General features: G+C 36.7%; 1 pseudogene across 1 annotated transcript; it reads left to right on the top strand.

Annotated features, from left to right (window-relative positions):
* LOC309635228 (matrin-3 pseudogene) lies at positions 1-17,814 on the top strand (annotated as a pseudogene). Its single transcript has one exon. The product of its transcript is annotated as a matrin-3 pseudogene (transcript).
* Positions 17,815-18,307: the final 493 nt, after the last annotated feature.

Below are 18,307 nucleotides of genomic sequence, written 5' to 3'. Positions count from 1 at the left end.
TTTTAGATTTGCTGTTTTGGATTGCAAGATACAGGTAAAGAAAATACAGTTGTCTCAGCAATACACAGTTAGCATTTATGCAGGCCTGAAATAGCATTTATCATTGTTAAAGATACAAAAGCCTCTCAAAATATTCAGAAACTGTTGTGCCAACCTAATTACTTGTTATTCAGACTGTAATAATCCTATCATTTTCATGACTCAGTTTGTCTTTTTTTATCATCTCTGTTTCTACTGCCTCTGACCACCTTTTCTCAATGCTTCCTGCATTCAAAACTCCCTAAGACTCTAGAGGATGCCATGGCACACAATAGGCCATGCAGCTAATTTTTGCTTCACTGTGAACTTTCAATAAGTTTGCTAATCCTTAAAATTGCTTTCCTTTGGGATTTTTTTTCATGTAAAGACTAGCCAATAATGCTAAAACAAATTAATTTATAAAATATTCCTCTGAAGCATTAAAAAATTTAAATTAGTGATATAGCCACGTATTAAACTGAAGAAATCAAAATGTTATGTAATAATGAATAATAGACATGAAAAAATCTTCAGCCACACTGGTTAAAAAAAAAAAAGCAAGCTAAAACAAGGTAACCAATTTACAAAATTAGCAGAGTTCTAGAGCATATATGTATTTAGGATTGAACAATATGCAGTGAAATGATTACTCTTTTATTATGTTATTAGGAGTGCATATAAGCAAAATCTTGGAAATGAAACTGGCAATATATATCAAGAACTTTTGACTCAGTAATTTTATTTCTAAGAATCTACTCCAAGGATCAGAGATGCAGTTGATAGATTTATTATGAGGATGTTTACAGACAGGTTATTTGTAACTTTAAAAAACTGGAAAACCTCCTAAGTATTTCATAATAGGTTGAAGGTTAAATAAATTATGGCACAGGCATATGCTGTTAATATCAGCCATTTAAAAATATGTTTCCTATGAATGTTCAATAACGGGAATTATTCACATTTTAAGTGGAAAAGTTTGAACCTAAAATTGTATACATTCACTCTATTTACTGAATGTCTGTAATGTACATTGCATGATTACATATTAGGCAATACACACATATCTTACAATTACGGATGAAAATTTCTTCTACCATAATTGTCATATTAGTATATATAATGCTAGACCTAACAAATTCTTAGTCCAGGGATAGAATAAGTGCACTAAATCCTCCTGCACTATAGAAGAAAGCCAATGGATTATGTCTAAAGTTGATAAGTTGATAAATAATGGCATGGTTATATTGAATTAATGAGAAAACTATCAAGACAATTAAAAACAAACATTTGAATATGGTTGCCTCTGAGAGGTTGAAACTCCAATGGGGTTGGGGCAGCAATGAGGCAGAAGCACTTGCTTTTTGTTATAAGTTCTACTACACTATTTTACTTTTATTAATGCATATTTATACTTTCATTTTAGAAACAGAGTGCCCTTTTAGAGTTGGTAGTACATGGGGTCACAATAAATAGCGCTCCTCTTTCCCACCCAAGGTCAGAACTGAGAGGCAAACATAGGAGTCCAACAGCTGAAGATAAAATACCAACTTCATTAAAAGTTTAATTGAAAAATGTGACTTATGTTTGTGGCACAACAGGCTTGCTAATATTTCACCGCTAAATTAGCCTTTACCCACCCAACCATTTGTATAGCTATAAAATAGCAAGCCACCCCCACGAAGGTAGACAGAAAGCAGAGCAGAATGCATGCATCCTGCACATAGGCTGAGGCTAAAAATCAAAAAAAAGAAAGGAGTCGAGCAGACATACTCTTTCTTTTTCCAGAGTCACTGATCATCTCTATAAAATCACTCACTAGCCATCTCCTAATCAAACACATATAAGATATCTGCCATGTGCTAGGTACTTTGTTATATGTTATGCTTGGATCAGTGAACAGTAAGATAGGTAAGACAAGTCTGCTGTCCTCAATAGCTCACAGTCTGGTGAGATAGACATGTAACATGTAAGGGAGACACGTTTATAAATAATTAGACAAGATGCTACATATTATCTTGAATGATTTCCTCCAGTTCTAAGAATCAGCATTTGGAGAGTCTGTTCAGTTCAATTATTTGTCCATAGTAGTTTTGGTGATTTTCTTGTAACCTTGGCATATAATACTTACATTATCTAAGAGAAGCTATAATAGTCTAATTCAAATTCTTCAGCTGCCTCTGTTTATCCCATTACTACTTTTGAAACTTTTTTGTTTTCCAGGTCAGTTTTTTCATATACAGATTTAAAATAGCCTTTGTATTCTGTAATATTTAATATTTTTAGTGGCAGTTTCAAATTTATTTATATATGTTCTCAACAATAAAATTAAGCATATCCTTTCTTTTCCCAGGTACTTTTCCTGTTTATACTAACCATGAACATTAGGATAACACATTTTAAAGGTAGAAAGGCACTAAAATAACATTTGAATTGGAAGAAGAATCAATTTAATAGAATTTGGTAACTTGAGGTTTTCTGTAAAAACTGAGTTATCCTTTTTCTAATACAGATATAAAAAAATTACTAACAAAATTCCATAATACAATATTCTAGTGAATTACAAAATTATAGTAAAATGTCACAAGTACTGTTAGACTACCAACAGTAAGCACTGGGTAATTTTTAAAGCCTTTTTAAAAAAATCATTTTAAGAAACACTTTGCTATTAAGCAAAGTTGCCTGTACAAAATACATTTGTTCTAACTAGTAACACCCTATAAGAAGCATTTTACTGGATTTTTATGATTTAAAAATTATTTAACCTGTTAAATATGGCAACTTGAACATATGCATTTATTCCTACTCTATCCAGAAACCCCACTAAAATGAGGATAAAGAAATACAAAAGACATAAACCCCCAAGGACAAAAAGAATGTTGAGAAGAGATAACAGAGAATTTGGTTTATTCTGTGTGTACACTATAAGTGAGGGTTTACCTACTAAAACATAGGCTGGCAGTTCTGGGATGAATCTTTAGAAGTTGTGGGTAAGGATTTAGCTTGAAGTCTCACCTTGTTCTATGCAAGGAAGCATAATTTATGAATACTTATAGTTCATGTAGATAGGAATTTTTAAATAAGTCGAGCTACATTGTAAAAGAAGACAGAGTTGGTTGGAGGCCTTTTGTGTGTTCTGAGTGGGCAAGGATTTATTGATAGCTCAAGCTTCATTATACACCAAGAAACAGTCAAGGGAGAAGTTTGTGTCCTCTGAGTGTGAATGAGGTCTTATCCTGAAATTAGACCTCATGAGACATAGGCAGATATACTTAGAGGAAAAACCTTTGGTGTACAAGGAATACAGGCATGAGTTTAGTGAGATGTCAAGGGCATACTAACTCAAGAGAGAAACGTTATTTGTTTGGGAAGAGTGAAATGAGTCAGAAGACATAGGTTTCCAAACTCAGGCATCTACACTCTACAAAGACTTAAATGAGCCATGACTTTAAAATACCAAGTATACCATGATGACTCCCTCACTTTTATCCGCAGCCCTAACATTTCACATTTACTGTAGATTCTTTTTTAATTAATTAATTTATTTATTTATTTTTGGCTGTGTTGGGTCTTCGTTTCTGTGCGAGGGCTTTCTCTAGTTGCGGCAAGCGGGGGCCACTCTTCATCGCGGTGCGCGGGCCTCTCACTATCGCGGCCTCTCTTGTTGCGGAGCATAGGCTCCAGACGTGCAGGCTCAGTAGTTGTGGCTCACAGGCCCAGTTGCTCTGCGGCATGTGGGATATTCCCAGACCAGGGCTCGAACCCGTGTGCCCTGCATTGGCAGGCAGATTCTCAACCACTGTGCCACCAGGGAAGCCCTACTGTAGATTCTTATATGCAACTGCCTATTGGACATTTCCATCTGGATAAATGATAGGACTCTAATAATTTAACATTTCCAAATCCAACTTTTGAAAATACTCTTCCCCCAAAATAAAAAAAATAATAATTTTTTTTATTTAAAAAGAAAGAAAATACTCTTCCTCCTCTCACTTCCTGAGTCTCTCCCATCTCAGTAAATGACCCACCCTCATTTCCAATTGCTCAGCCTAAATTTTTTAAATTATCCTTGACTCCTCTCTTTCAGTCATATACTATACCCAGGCTTTCAGGAAATTCTGCCAGCTCTACTCTCAAGCATGTCCAGAATCTGTCTGTATTTTACAACATCCAGTGATACCACCCCAAGTGAAGACATCATCTGCTTCCTCTCTGATTTCATTCACATCTAATCTTCCACCTTCCCCAAGCCACTTTGATGCTTACAAGCTTTCTTGCTATTCCTAAAATGCATTAAGCATTCTCTTACCTCATGGCCTTTGATGTTTTCCCTCTGGCTGGAATGCTCTTACTTTCAGATATTCATATAGCTGATCTTTTTACTTTCTTTAGATCTCTGCCAAATATCAATAAAGTAAATAGTGTTCAGTAAAGAGAGATCTTTACTCCCTTATATTTAAAAAAAAAATACTCTTTTCTAATCATTCATCACAAAGTTCTCTCCAACTGTTACACTGATTATTCCCTAAGCAGGTAAAGAATCATGCAAAAACTTTTCAACCCTCTCCTTTGAAAATTTTAATATCGACCTTTTATTTCATTTTGGAATTTCATATCTAATGTACCTTAGTGACTCAGTAGAAACTTCTAGTTTAACATCCTACTATATTTTTTCATGTTATGCTTCTCTTACTGGAATTTTTGCTCTATAGAAGCAGGGACTTCATCTTTTTTCATTGATATAACTCCAATATCCATAATACTGCCTGGTCATAGCTTTCTAGAATATCTGTTGAATGAATGAATGAATACAGAAGAGAACTAAGGGAATGATCTGGATGATGGCAAAGAGAAATATCAGAATGGCAGACTTGATAGAGTGGAGTGAGACCCCAGCTACCCACAAACAAAAAGAGCTCTGGGAGCGCTCTGGAGTCCAACTTTAGCAACACAGGGAAACAAACAAGCAAACAAACAAAAACCCTGAGAATAACTACACAAGAAAAGAAAGAAGATAGCTTCATTTTGCCTGCATCATCCCATCCTCCAAGCTGTCATTGCTCAGCAACAAGAGGGAACTTCCCAGCTAGAAAGAGTTACCCTCACCAGGAAAGGAAAAGTGGAATGAGCGACCAGCTGCCCTATCCTTTGGGGCACCACATGAAGGTCCCCTTTCGATTTCACCCCACCCAGACTCAGCAAAGCTGAGACACGTATAGAAACAATAGAGATGGCTAAGGACAAGGAAGAGAAGCAGAGGTTACCAATCGTAGCCATGCAGTAGGAGAGACTGTGGTTTACAGTGACCTGCTCTGCAGCCAAACACGGCAGATTTTACTAATGAAAAAAAAAACAATAGCACAGCTGCTGCAGACCTCCCTGCAGTGCAGCTGTACTGCAAGATGACAGCCTAGATCCCTACAGTTGACTCCTACCACCATCTGCAAACTTGGGGCTAGCCCCTCCAGCTGTGCACTTTCACACTGCCAGCCTGACACTTGTCATCAACATCCACTGCAGTGCACATGTGCAGACATGGGAGAGCATTCCAACAGCCAGGGCCGCACAACTGCTCGTGGGCCTGGATCAGGCTTTGTCTTCTGTCACTGGCCTGCACAACTGTGCTCCAGTGCCTACTCTCACCACTCCTATTCAACATAGTACTGGAAATCCTAGCCAGAGCAATCAGGCAAGAAAAAGAAATGGAAGGCATTCAAATTGGAAAGGAACAAGTGAAATTGTCTTTGTTTGCAGATAATATGATCTTATATACAGAAAATCCTAAAGATTCCACCAAAAAAAACCTGTTAGAACTAATAAACAAATTCAGTGAAGTTTCAGGATACAAACTCAACATACAGAAATTAGTTGTGTTTCTATGCTCTAACAAATTATCTGAAAAAGAAATTTTAAAAAAATAGTTTCATTCACTATAGCATCAAAAACAATAAAATACTTAGGAATAAATTTAACCAAGGAAGTGAAAGATCTATACACTAAAAATTGTAAGACTCCAACGAAAGAAACTGAAGAAGACACAAGCAAATGGAAAGATACCCCATGTTCATGAATCAGAAAAATTAATATTGTTAAAACGTTCATACTACTCAAAGCCATCTATAGATTCACTACAATTTCTATCAAAATCCCAATTCATTTTTCACAGAAATAGAAAAAACAATCCTAAAATTTTTGTGGAACCACGAAAGACCCTGAATAGCCAAAGCAGTCCTGAGAAAGAACAAAGCTGGAGGTATCACACTCCTGATTTCAAACCATACTACAAAGCTATAGTAATCAAAACAATATGGTACTGGCATAAAAATAGTATAGACCAGTGGAAAAGAATCTAGAGCCCAGAAATAAGCCCTCACAGTACAGTCAACTAATATTTAACAAAAAGAGCCAAGAACAGGCTCTTCAATAAATTGTGTTGGGAAATGGATAATCACATGCAAAGAATAAAATTGGACCCTTATCTTATACCACTCACAAAAATTAACTCAAAATGGATTGTAGACTTAAACATAAGAGCTGAAACCATAAAACCCTTAGAAGAAAATTTGGTGAAAAGCTTCTTCACAAGATGTGGCAAAGATTATTTTTTTGTATATGACACCAAAAGCAAAAACAAATAAGTGGGACTACATCAAACTAAAAAGCTTCTGCACAGCAAAGGAAACAGTCAAGAAAATGAAAAGTCAACCAACAGAATGGGAGAAAATATTTGCAAATCACGTCTGATAAGGGATTAATATATAAAATACATAAAGAATTCATAAAACTCAATAGCAAACCATCCAATTAAAAAATGGGCAGAGGAACTGAATAGATATTTTCCCAGCGAAGACATACAAGTGACCGACAGATACATGAAAAGGTGATCAACATCATTGATCATTATGTAAATGCAAATCAGAACCACAATGAGATATTATCTCATACCTATTAAAATGGCAATCATCAGAAAGACGAGAGATAACAAGTGTTGGTGAAGTTGTGGAGAAAAGGGAACCCAAGTGCACTGCTGATGGCAATGTAAATTGGTTCATCCACTATAGAAAACAGTATGGAGAGTCCTCAAAAAATCAAAAATAGAACTACCATATGATTCATCAATCCCACTTCTGTGTATTATCCAAAGGAATTGAAAGATTCTTTTTTAAAAAATATTTATTTATTTATTTATTTTTGGCTGCATCAGCTCTTAGTTGCAGCATGCAGAGTCTTTTGTTGCAGTCTGCAGGCTTCTCTCTATTTGTGGAGCGCAGGCTAAGTAATTGCAGTGCATGGGCTCAGTAGTTGCAGCACACAGGCTTAGTTGTCCTGCAGCAAGTGGGTTCTTAGTTCCCCCAACCATCCCCTGCGTTGGATGGCGGATTCTTAACCACTAGACCACCAGGGAAGTCCCAAAAGATTCTTAGAGAGCTCTGCACTCTCATGCTCATTGCAGCATTATTCACCGTAACCAAGATACGAAAACAACCTAAAAGTGTCTGTCAACGGATGAATGGATAAAGAAGATGTGGTGTATATATACAATGGAATATTATTGAGCCATGAGGAAAGATGAAATCCTGCCATTTGCAACAACATGGATGAACCCTTAGGGCATTATGCTAAGTGAAGTAAGTCAGACAGAGAAACATAAATACTGTATGATATCACTTATATGTGGAATCTAAAAAATCTGAACTCAGAAATAGTAGAGAGATGGTTATCAGGTGCTGGGGGATAGGGAAAATGGGAAGATGTGGACAAAGGGTACAAAGTTCAGCATGGTGATTATAGTTAATAATACTGTATTACATAGTTGAAAATTTCTAAGAGAGTAATGTCACAACAAAAAAAACATGGTAATTATGTGATGTGATGGAGGTGTTAGCTACCATTATGGTAGCAGTCATTTTTCAATAAATAAGTGTATTAAATGAACAGCTTAAGCTTAAACAATGTTATATGTCAATTATATCTGAATAAGGCTGGGATAGCGGGGGGAGAATGGCAGTCCTAAAGAGCAGCCAAATTGTAATCGAAGGCAAAGTGGTCCTGGAATGATTTCTACAAAATAAAATGAGAAATGAGAAATTAACTGAAGTGTTTGATCACATTGACATATCTTGCTTGCAATGATCTTGGAGAGTTTGGAGAAAATTAGTGGTAAGAATATAGAAAAATAAACCCAACAACAACACAACCACAGCCACAATAATAACAACAAATAAGGCAACCATTGACTCCTAGAGAAACAAAGCATTGTACAGAAAAATAATTATAATCATAGCATACTATCTGGCTTGCTATTGAACAGTATTTCCATGTCACAAATACAGACACAATGGATACAAATTTTACTAAAAATTGTGATATAGCTATACAAGCAGATGAACTAGCAAGTATAAATATATTATTGTAGTACTACGTCCTTGTTTTCCATATTAGGAAGTCAATATATGCTTTAAGTTGAAAAAAAAAAAGATGGCAATATATTGTATTTAAAATATGGATGTAGGGCTTCCCTGGTGGCGCAGTGGTTAAGAATCCGCCTTGGACTTATCTGGTGGCGCAGTGGTTAAGAATCCACCTGCCAATGCAGGGGACACGGGTTCGAGCCCTGGTCTGGGAAAATCCCACATGCCGTGGAGCAACTAAGCCCATGCACCACGACTACTGAGCCTGCACTCTAGAGCCTGCAAGCCACAACTACTGAAGCCTGCATACCACAACTACTGAAGCCCGCTCGCCTAGAGCCCGTACTCTGCAACAAGAGAAGCCACCACAATGAGAAGCCCATGCACCACAACGAAGAGTAGCCCCCACTCGCTGCAACTAGAGAAAGCCCACACGCAGCAAGGAAGACCCAACACAGCCAAAAATAAATTAATTAATTAAAAATAAAATAAAATATGGATGTAAATAAGAGAAGAAAAAAATTAAGTATTGAAATTGCTTACCTCTCAAGGAAATCACGTATTGAGGTTTGAGAGAGATAGGGCTGAGCATTAGTGCTTATTGATTAGAAACCTAGTACTATTTGCTCTTTTAAACTGTATAGATGTATTACTTTTAAAAATAAAAATTATATTAAAAATGTACATTTTTAATTGTAAAATGACTACATGTAAGGATATAAAAAGATAACATGTAAAATACAGGTCTGTAGGACCAGAATCTACAACATGTTTATCTAAGATGAAATTCTCAGAGCACTTTCAGTGAAATTCAATGCCAAATTAAAGTTCAGAATTTCTCCTACCAAAGCCACATTTACTACCTCTACTTTTGTGATAATCATGCTCTCACTTTTTTTTTTTAACTTATTTATTTATTTTATTTTATTTTTGGCTGTGTTGGGTCTTTGCTGCTGTGCGCAGGCTTTCTCTAGTTGCGGCAAGCGGGAGCTACTCTTCTTTGTGGTGCATGGGCTTCTCATCGCGGTGGCTTCTTTTGTTGCGGAGCACAGGCTCTAGGTGTGTGGGCTTCAGTAGTTGTGGTGCACGGGTTCTAGAGTGCAGGCTCAGTAGCTGTGGTGCACGGGCTCAGTTGCTCCGCGGCATGTGGGATCTTCCCGGACCAGGGCTCGAACCCGTGTCCCCTGCATTGGCAGGCAAATTCTTAACCACTGCATCACCATGGAAGTTCGCCCTCACTTTTCTTTACCTTTGTACCATCAAAGGTTTTATCCCTAACCTACAGGTTAAGTGTTGCCTGTTTTTGACTTTATCTAAATGAACCCTACTGCATGTAGTATGCTATAACTTGCTCCATATTCTCATACACATATTTGTGAGGTTGACCCAAGAAAGTGTGTTGCTGCCAATAATTTTTTTCCACCGTATTCTATTTGTTTTTTGCCTATACCACATTTTTGTTCAAACTACTCTTGACATTTGAGTTGTTTCCGTTATTTTTGCCATTGCAAACAAAACTATCAAATCATATAAAATTGCGTTTGCTTTATGCATATTAATTTTGTATCCAGCAACTTTACTAAAATCTCTTCTTAATTCTAGTAATTTATCTCTCAATTTTTTACTATTCTATGTCTATTTATAAAATCCACAAATAATGGCATCTTTGCTTTTTTCCAATCCACATCTCCATTATTTACTTTTCTTTATTACTAATACTGGACCTCTAGTACATATTGAGCCTGCCAATCAGATTGTGGTTCAAATTCTCAGTTACAGCTTTTTACCCTTCTCAGCAGAGCACTTATGTTCAAGAAAGTTGATTTTCCTTGTTATCTTCTGGGGTGTGAGGTAGGGAGGGCAGGTTTAATCCTGGCTCACCATTATACATTTAGCCATTTGATGTCCTAGTTTTATAGGGGAGACGTGTCTTCCTATTAGACTCCTTATCTTGAACAAGTCTTGGGCTTTGTTTCCTGTTGCCATATCCTGTGGGGCCATGGAGAAACATGGTTAGGGAATAAGCCAGTTCCATTTCTCAACTTACCTTTCTGAGCTCTTGACTTAACTTAGATAATTGACCTGAAATTTTTTACCTTATTATCAGTTCACTGATGCATTTAAGGAAATTTTATTAAATATATTTTATGAGAACTGTTTAGTTGTTTTTATTGGCAAGTCAGTCCAGGCACCCAGCCTGCCATGTTAGCGGAAAAAAAGCAGATGAGTTGAAGAACTATGAAAACAAACTAGGCTGCTGATTCTTCAGACAGGATGCAAGAACTAGTTTAAGTGTACCCTTTGAAGTAAGGCCAGTTTTCTAAACAATTTTTAAATCCTTTCTCAAAAAATAATGACAATGCCAAGATTATTTTCCTTTTCCAGTAAAAGCCATGTACTACATATCCGACAGTAGGTAAAAATATCCAAAGAGTGCATTCATTGCACCCTGATGTCATTTCTCTTGGTGAAAACACTATTACGTTTTTTTCCAGAAAAACTATCTCCGTGCCAACACATATTATGCCAGTCAGTTACACATCAAGTTTTGAACTCCAAACACCTACACAAAGTTCTTCATGATTAGCTCTCACTTCTCAGAAATAACACAGTAATGTTCCAGCGTTCCTGAGAGATCATAGTATTCTTTTACAGTCCGTTTGATGTATGTTTCCAAAATGCCAGACAGAAACGCATAATGCCTTCAGAATTTGTGCCAAGTACACATAGCTGAGATTACTCAGATAAAGTCATATTAATCTTAAAGACATTTGCTATTTTTTTAGAATGACAAAAGGGCATTCATAAAATTTTATGTCTAATTTACTTTGTTTATTCTATGGGTGTAACCCTTAATTGTTTGTTTTGCTATTTAAGTCAGTGTTTGCTGAACAAAATGACAGGCATTTTGAGTCCCACTTTCCTGCATCCAGCATAACTGAGGTTATCAGACTGGACTCGCATATTCAGAAGAGGAAAACAGGCACTAAAATAAGGAGGCAAGGACTCCTTTTTTGTATCCATAACGTCTGGCACTACCCCTGGTATGTGGGAGAAGCTAAATATTTATGAAAGGAATAATAATGTTGAGGGATATTAAATAGAATTCCCCACTTGTGCCAGGAAGAAAATGACAGAGAAAGAAGACAGGCTCTGGGGTTCGATAGATCTGGGCTTGTATTTCAGCAACGTCAATCATTAACTTCCTGGCACTAACAAGTGAACATCAGTTTCCTAATCTGTAAGGAAGTGTATAATGCCTAATTCACAGGGCCGTGAATTGTGGGGATTAAGTGAGATGGCACATAAGCAAAGCAACTAGCATAGTTCCTGGCACAAAGTTGTCATTCAGTAAGTTATTTTCCTACTCTCAACCCACTTTTTCAAACACTGTTTAAAAATTATCTCGAGAGAAAAACGACTGCCGCTGAGGGTGCGAGCAACGTGTGCGCGCTGAGTAGGGGGAGAGGTCTGGCATGTACTGAAATGGGACTGAGAGTTGTCTGCTGGTTCTCAGCTCAAAGAAGATTCTACAGTCCTTATTGATCCTTTTTCTTGGCATTACCATTTTTTGAAGCAAAGTTAACCTAGTTTTCTAGTTTGAGCTTTCTTTTTAGCTATCTTTTTAAAAAAATTTTTTTACTCTATAAACTAGACAAGAGATAGTTCTACAATGTCCAAGTCATTCCAGCAGTCATCTCTTGGTAGCAACTTGCAGGGTCGTGGGCGTGACCTGTCTGCAGCAGGAATAGGCCTTCTTGCTGCTGCTACCCAGTCTTTAAGTATGCCAGCATCTCTTGGAAGGATGAACCAGGGTACTGCACACCTTGCCACTTTGACGAATCTTGGAATGAGTTCTTCATTGAATTAACAAGGAGCTCATAGTGCACTCTCTTCTGCTAGTACTTCTTCCCATAATTTGAACTCTGTATTTAACATTGGAAGTAGAGGTCCCCTCCCTTTGTCTTCTCAGCACCGTGGAGATGCATACCAGACCAGTAACATTTTGGCCAGCTTTGGTCTGTCTGCTAGAGACTTAGATGAACTGAGTCGTTATCCAGAGGACAAGATTACTCCTGAGAACTTGCCCCAAATCCTTCTACAACTTGAAAGGAGGAGAACTGAAGAAGGCCCTACATTGAGTTATGGTAGAGATGGCAGATCTGCTATATGGGAGCCACCATACAGAGTACCTAGGGACGATTGGAAAGAAAAAAATCACTTTAGAAGAGATAGTTTTGATGATCATGGCCCTAGTTTCAACCCAGTGCTTGATTATGACCATGGAAGTCGTTCGCAAGAATCTGGTTGTTATGACAGAATGGATTATGAAGATGACAGATTAAGAGATGGAGAAAGGTGTAGGGATGATTCTTTTTTTGGTGAGACCTCGCGTAACTATCATAAATTTGACAGTGAGTATGAGAGAATGGGACATGGTCCTGGCCCCTTACAAGAGCGATCTCTCTTTGAGAAAAAGAGGGGCACTCCTCCAAGTAGCAATATAGAAGACTTCCATGGACTCTTACTGAAGGGTTATCCCCATCTGTGCTCTATATGTGATTTGCCAGTTCAGTCTAATAAGGAGTGGAGTCAACATATCAATGGAGCAAGTCACAGTTGTTGATGCCAGCTTCTTCTTGAAATCTACCCAGAATGGAACCCTAACAATGATATAGGACACACTATGGGTGATCCATTCATGTTGCAGCAATATACAAACCCAGCACCGGGAATTCTGGTACCTCCACCTCCCTCATTTCATCTTGGGGGACCAGCAGTTGGACCAAGAGGAAATCTAGGTGCTGGAAATGGAAACCTGCAAGGACCAAGACACATGCAAAAGGGCAGAGTGGGAACTAGCCACGTTGTTCACATCATGGATTTCTGGCAAGGGAAAAACTTGAGATATCAACTATTACAGCTGGTGGAACCATTTGGAGTTATTCAAATCATCTGATTCTAAATAAAATTAATGAGGCATTTATTGAAATGGCAACCACAGAAGATGCTCAGGCTGCAGTGGATTATTATACAGCTACACCAGCATTAGTATTTGGCAAGCCAGTGAGAGTTCATTTATCCTAGAAGTATAAAAGAATAAAGGCCTTTATTGAGATGGAGACCAGAGAAGATGCAATGGCAATGGTTGACCACTGTTTGAAAAAGGCCCTTTGGTTTCAAGGGAGATGTGTAAAAGTTGACCTGTCTGAAAAATACAAAACATTGGTACATAGGATTCCCAACAGAGGCATTGACTTACTGAAAAAAGATAAATCCCAGAGAAGATCTTACTCTCCAGATGGCAAAGAATCTCCAAGTGATAAGAAATCCAAAACTGATGGTTCCCAGAAGACTGAAAGTACAACTGAAGGTAAAGAACAAGAAGAGAAGTCAGGTGAAGATGGTGAAAAAGATACAAAGGATGACCAGGCAGAACAAGAACCTAACATACTTCTTGAATCTGAAGATGAGCTACTTGTAGATGAAGAAGCAGCAGCAGCACTGCTAGAAAGTGGCAGTTCAGTGGGAGATGAGACAGATCTTGCTAATTTAGGGGATGTGGCATCTGATGGGAAAAAGGAAACTTCAGAAAAAGCTGTGTGAAAAAAGATGCAAATGCGAGTGCTTCAGCAACTGTGAAGATAAAGCTTAAAAAGGTGGACAAGATTGAGGAACTTGACCAAGAAAATGAAGCAGTGTTGGAAAACAGAATTAAAAATTCGGAAAATACAGAACCAGGTGCTGAATCTGCTGAGAATGCTGATGATCCCAACAAAGATACAAGTGAAAACGCAGATGGCCACAGTGATGAAAACAAGGAGGACTATACAATCGCAGATGAGTACAGAATTGGACCTTATCAGCCCAATGTTCCTGTTGAAATTTCTGAGTAAATTGGCAGAAGAACACAGGCAGAAGAAGGAAGCTTAAGATGTGCAAGAAGCTTAATGATTTCAAAGAAAATAATGGTTCTTTGTTTTTAAATGTTAACCTTTTTTAAATACAATACAGATAGAAGAAAACTATTGTACTCTGTTGTTATAGCGGAAAAATAATAGACGTCTGTTCAAGTGTTAAGTGTTATAGCAAAACTACATATACGGTTAAGTTAATGAAGAATTGTTTTTGTTTTATCAAAATGGTAACAGACAGAAATACTTTGTAGAGACTGACTTCATATGCTACTTAAGACACTTGTACCACTAAGAAAGATACATAGAAACATTCAGAGAAATGAAATTTAGTAGTTCCAAGCTTCAAAGAAATGTCAAAACTTTTGATTCCATTCAATAAAGAACAAAACCAACTGTATTTTTATTACTTTCATTTGAAACGCTTCACATTTTAATCTGAGCCTTGCAGACTTTTCATTTGGAGTCTGAAGCATTTTTGGTTTTGTTTCATTTTTTGAGAACTTCATTAATGTGAGATTGGTAATTAAAATGAAGGTGCAGTTTTCTTTTAATGTCATGCTGTAGTTTAGGTAATAAGAAATATTAAGTAAGTGGCTTTAGATTTTGTAATTTTTTCCCTAAGCTCCTGCTAGATTTCATATTCTAGTAGTCAACATATTTTTCAGTGAAGTGTAAAAATATTCCCATTCTCTTTGACCAGTATTAATTTCTTGAGATCTTATTGCTTGTCACTTGAATCCTGTAGCTGTCATACATCTGGTATAAGCAACATTTGATTTTTGAAGTGTGTAGACCATCTCTTCATATTTTCAAGATGTAATTTTACATTTCTGCATTTTAAAAAAGTTTGGCCGTAATCTTAGACGCATGCCTCTAATTCATATACTTGCATATGTGACCTTTGTGAACAGAAATTTGCATGTATAATCTGTGTCCACTTGTAACTTTCTGGTTATATACTGCTTATATCTGTGGATTCAAGTTTCTGAAGTGAGTACCAATAAAAAAAAAAAAAAAAAACCTAGGCCATGTTCATTGGTTATACATGTTTGAAATGTTAACCAATATATTTGTCAGTTGTGGTTTTTATTCACTGTTATACTTTTTTGCATGCTTTAACAAATTATTATATTTTTAATCTAGAGTGTTCCAAAGACTGCTACTAAAGATCTGAGTTAAAAAAAAAAAATTATCTCTTTTACCATTTGGTATTGAATACGTTGCCTGTATCTGATTTCCATCATGGTGCTTCTTCTTTATAATAGCACTACTCTTACAGTGCATTATGCCTTGTCTAGTTTCTGGCCAAATGGCAAAGGATTATTTTTAAAAAGAAGGAGCACTGTGAACAAAACTCCCATTTTTTCCCACTGATTTCATCCCTGATCATGGCTTCTTCAATGAACAGTATGCACAGTTTTCAAACAATTTCATGTCTGTGTCCCTTGGTTCAAATTCTAAACACTGACACTGAATGATTAGGTCTATATACAAATTGTCTACCCATCATGGAATCACACAGTACAAACATGATCACCCAAACCCATCACTTTAGCAAGGGCTCTGAGAGGGGTACAATTTCAAAGAAGTGGCTGCTGTTGGAAAGTTATATAGACATACCTAGTTCACCTCATCTGATCCCATGTTCACCAAATTATCGTTTATTAATTTGGTTTACCTTGAAGCTTGCCTATTGAGGAAACATGCACTGGCATTTGGGAGTTATATTTCTCTTTTAAATTAATAATTGAATTCAGCAATATAAGCAAAAGGAGAGAAGATAAACATAGAGGATCAATCTACAAAAGGAAAATAGAAAAAAATACTTATGGGGAAGTAAGGAAAAGGGAGAACTAGAAAATTACTTGACTTTCTGTTCCTGAGGTTTGGCTTCTCATTCTGAACTTTCCATGAGATTCCCCTGTAGCCTGCAGATATATCACATTTTTGCTTGATCTACTTTGAGTGAGCTTTTGGCTTTTCAACTGTGGCCCATTGACAAAAATATTTTAAATCTTAGAAGCCTGAAACACTGCGTCAGACCTTATTGTCACACTGTAGTAAATTCCCCAAGGTAGTGCGGTCCTGTGAGGTTTCTTGGCAATCAGCCAACTGTAGCTCACCTTCCTTGACTCAATAATATTTATTGATTTGCTTATTTGAACAAATTATCTCTAAGATAAAGTCTACAGTAATATATTTACTTGTACAAAGAAAATCATATAAGCCCTGAAGATTTTAATTAGCAGTAAAATATGAAATGTTGTCACTGAGTTTTGCTTCCTCACCAATTTTTTTTTAATCCAAGAAGTGATAGCAAGGACATGAGAGTGATATGAATAATATTATAAACCTAGCACTTTTACATTTTACAGATTACAAAGATAGTGATAGAATCCAAAATCTCCATATCTTTAATATATGTAATAGGTGTCACATTGGCTTCCTGTGTAGTTTTGTCTGAATCATGTTTAGGCCTTACTTCAACTCTCGAGACATAGAATACAACAACAATGGTCATTGATACTCATCACCACTTCAATTGCTTGCAGTAGACATAAGGAAAAGACTAGCATAGTATTATAAGTATTTGCATTCAAGTAGCTACAAGCCATGGCATGTGGAAAGAAAAAAGTGCTTTTTAAGACACATAAAATACAATGTTATCCACTTACTAACTAAAGAATCAAGAACCCCAAAAAGGCAGTTAAAAAAAATAAAATAACTGAACTCACTGGGTTCAAATGTTAGAATAAAAGAAGAAAAATAAAGAAGAAAAGCATAAGGTAAAAGAAAATTTGTTCCCTCAAATTTAATCATAGTAAATGCAAACTTACACTGTTCTACCTAATGTCACATAATTAATTTATTCTATCAATACTTCATTATTTTTCTTAGCTTGACAGGTTGGGGAAGGATGTTATAATAATTCATAAAATCTTTGATAATGTCTCTACCTTGTCCAATAGTCAGTGATCTGGAAACATTATTTTCCAAGTTAGTAAACCAATGAAAAAAAGCAGATTTTATATGTTCTTCTGTTGCTTGCTAATTAGCCTATGCCTACCAAAAATCTGGTCCTACTTTTTGATATCAAGACAGAGCTTCCTCAGGGCAAATTTGTTAGGGCTAGTGATTTCTTTTTCAGTAGCACTAAATAGACTTAAAGGAAGGAATAGTATCCCAGAGAAGAAAATACCCTGCCATCAGCTACTTCACATTTCAGAACAGCAGACAACCTCAGGGACCTGTGGGTAAACGGTAAATTACAACCAAGATTCTGCCCATTATTAATTCAGTATCTTGCTGTTTGGTTTTCTGTATAAACAAAACACATAATTAGTCTTGGCAGTTGAGAACCACAATTGCCTCTCACTATGTTGAACTCTTTGCTTCCCTTTTATTTGTTTAGTTATTTATTAAAAATATTTATTTATTTAGGCTGTGCTGAGTCTTCATTGCGGCACGCAGGATCTTCATTGTGGCATGCGGGATCTCTGCAGACTTCTTAGTTGCGGCATGTGAACTCTGAGTTGCGGCATGCATGTGAGATCTAGTTCCCTGACCAGGGATCAAACTCGGGCCACCTGCATTGGGAGCACCCACAGAACCACCAGGCAAGTCCTTGCTTCCCTTTCCTTTAAGTATTACAGAAGAATAATTTCATATGGGTGTAAAAAGCAGCCAATAGAAGAGAAGCATAAAAATGACTATTAAATTGTATCCTGGTGTATTGTCACTCCTGTGGTAATGACCATAATTTATGACACAACTTTATATTCTGCATATATCTTCAGAAGCTACTAAATGTGACTAACAATAATTAAGAATAGCCCTGTGGAATAAGTCTTAAAACATTATCTGACAACTTGGCTAAGGGTGACAGAATTTTCTCTAAATAGCTCAGATTTTATAATAGTACTTAAATGAGAACTTATCCTCTCATGCAGCAACAGTTTTGTT

Source organism: Balaenoptera borealis (genome assembly GCF_965194805.1).
Source record: "Balaenoptera borealis genome assembly, chromosome: 9".
Lineage (NCBI taxonomy): Eukaryota > Metazoa > Chordata > Mammalia > Artiodactyla > Balaenopteridae > Balaenoptera > Balaenoptera borealis.
The sequence above is the reverse complement of the archived record's forward strand: the minus strand, read 5'-3'. Positions and strand labels throughout refer to the sequence as shown.